This window comes from Lactuca saligna, unplaced genomic scaffold (assembly GCF_052625555.1).
Source record: "Lactuca saligna cultivar CGN05327 unplaced genomic scaffold, ASM5262555v1 scaffold_50, whole genome shotgun sequence".
In the NCBI taxonomy this organism is placed as follows: Eukaryota; Viridiplantae; Streptophyta; class Magnoliopsida; order Asterales; family Asteraceae; genus Lactuca; species Lactuca saligna.
In genome coordinates, this window is record NW_027629912.1 from 150,001 (window position 1) to 152,500 (window position 2,500).

Genomic DNA, 2,500 nt, shown 5'->3' on the forward strand with positions numbered 1-2,500 from the left:
TCTTTTATGCTTCCAAGATAATTTCAACACGCCATGATGATACTGAATGTCTGACAATGCTTCCTGATAATGCTTGCTTCCTCAGCGTCATCAGTGCTAAACCAATGCTAGCTACGCTTAGGCACCAACCGCACGTCTAACAAGGATAGACTAGCGTACCATAGTAGTATCACAAAAAGCAACACATGCCACTTTAACGCCTATCGTTTCCCAATCATCAGCACAAATCAAATGCTGGCTAGCACCAGTAGCACGTCAAACATAGATCAGCAAGCACATCATCATCGAATTGCCACACAAACAGCACCATCCCAAACTTCCAAAGCTAGACCACAACCCTGGATCGGTGTCGCAGAGACCTAACGAGGCATCCCCACACCACGCCAAGGCCCCCACTCGGAGGGGTATTATGCCACCGACTAGGAATCAAGCAACAGTCACCCAAGCTCGCGCTCAAAGGCAGTCTGGCACCTTCATCCCTTGCCATGCTCACCCACTGCTCCCCCCCTATATATACATATTGCACAAGGAGCTTGGTGACAGCAACACCCATTGCTTTCCCTGAGGATGTATATTTCTTAGTATGCGCACGGCGTCGAGGCACAGGTGAAGCCAACGGCGCTAGTTTCTGCGCCCTATGTCGAGGAAAATCAAGGCAACGGGCTAGTGTATGGGCACAACGTCGAGGAGACTCAAGGAGATGGGGCTATTTTTCAGGTCACCGTTCGAGAAATCAAGGCAACGTGTTGGGGGGGATGGCCTCTTTCATGGGTCGTGGGGCTTGGCTTGGCTTGCCTCGTGTGTGCTCGATACAGCCTCACGATTCTTATTTGCCCATCAACCATGCCGGGCACCTATGAGAATGAGACCCCATGGTACCCCCTATATATACATATTGCACAAAGAGCTTGGTGACAGGAACAGACATTGATTTCCCTGATGATGCATAATTTTTGGACACACACGACTTGGGGGCGAGGGGACACGGGAGTGGGGCGCCAATGGGGGGCGTTTTGGCCCCATTTTCGTCAAGAGCGGGCGTCTTGGCCATGCCTCGAGCGTGCCAGCCTCGAGAGCCTTGGGCGCTGGACATCCTTGGGGCGCCAATGGGCAGCAGTCCCATGGTTCCCCTATATATACATATTGCACAAAGAGCTTGGTGACAGGAACAGATATTGATTTGCCCAGGGATGCATAATTGTGCGAAATCGTCCATAACTCGCTCGAATTAATTCGGATTGACACAAAATTTTGTAGGGATGCTTTTTATTATAAATGAAAAGCTTTGAAATGAAAAAAAAAAACAAAATGTCATGTTTGAGGCGTAAATGTTTGTGTCCTATCCTTGGTCACGCCTTGAAGCGTTGGTTCCCTACTTGTTGGAATGTCGCTCAAATCAAGTAGGAATGCCATTGAAACATTGTGTGGGTCATTGTTAACATAGACGAATGGACTTGAAATGAAAATATATCATATTTGGGTTTTTGTCCCTGTCGCCTGGTGATAGGCAGGCAGATAAGGCTTTTAGGTATTCATAGGTGGCTTAGATGAACTCGAAAGAACACGAGTTGATCGGATTGGAACTCATATATTCAATTTACTATGTACTAAGTAGGAACTACACTTTGCTCCCTTCATCGTTTGACTTGCTTAGAAATCTGCTCATGGTTTGTCAAGGCCCCTTGTTCCTTAGACCGATGAGGATGGGATTGGGTTGCTCATGGGCATGTGTGTGGCAAGATGCCTTGTTCCATTGGTCGTTCATGGGTGTTCGTGTACGAAGTAAACTTGTTCCCTTGGTCGTTCATGGGGTTGTGTGTGGGAAGAAGCCTTCTTCACTTGGTCGTTCATGTGTGTTTGTTTGGGAGGTAGCCTTGTTCCCTTGGTCGTTCATGGGAATGTGTGTGGCAATACGCATTGTTCCTTGGTCGTTCATACCCTTGTTCCCTTGGTCGTTCATGGGTCTGTGTGTGGGAAGAGGCGTTGTTCACTTGGGTAGCCTGCTTGCCTTGCCAGCCCCATATGCATTGTTCCCTTGGTCGTTAGTGGATGGGTTTGTGTGTGGCATGGTGCCTTGTTCCCTTGTGTGGCCTGACTGCTTGGCTTGACATGACCTAGCCTTGCCAGCCTCACATCCATTGTTCACTTGGTCGTTCATGGGCATGTGTGTGGCAAGGTGCCTTGTTCCCTTGGTCGTTCATGGGGTTGTGTGTGGGAAGAAGCCTTGTTCCCTTGGTCGTTCATGTGTGTTTGTTTGGGAGGTAGCCTTGTTCCCTTGGTCGTTCATGGGAATGTGTGTGGCAATACGCATTGTTCCTTGGTCGTTCATACCCTTGTTCCCTTGGTCGTTCATGGGTCTGTGTGTGGGAAGAGGCGTTGTTCCCTTGGTCGTTCGTTCATGGGTTTGTGTGTGGCAAGGTGCCTTGTTCCCTTGTGTAGCCTGACTGCTTGGCTTGACATGACCTAGCCTTGCCAGCCTCACATCAATTGTGTAGCCTGA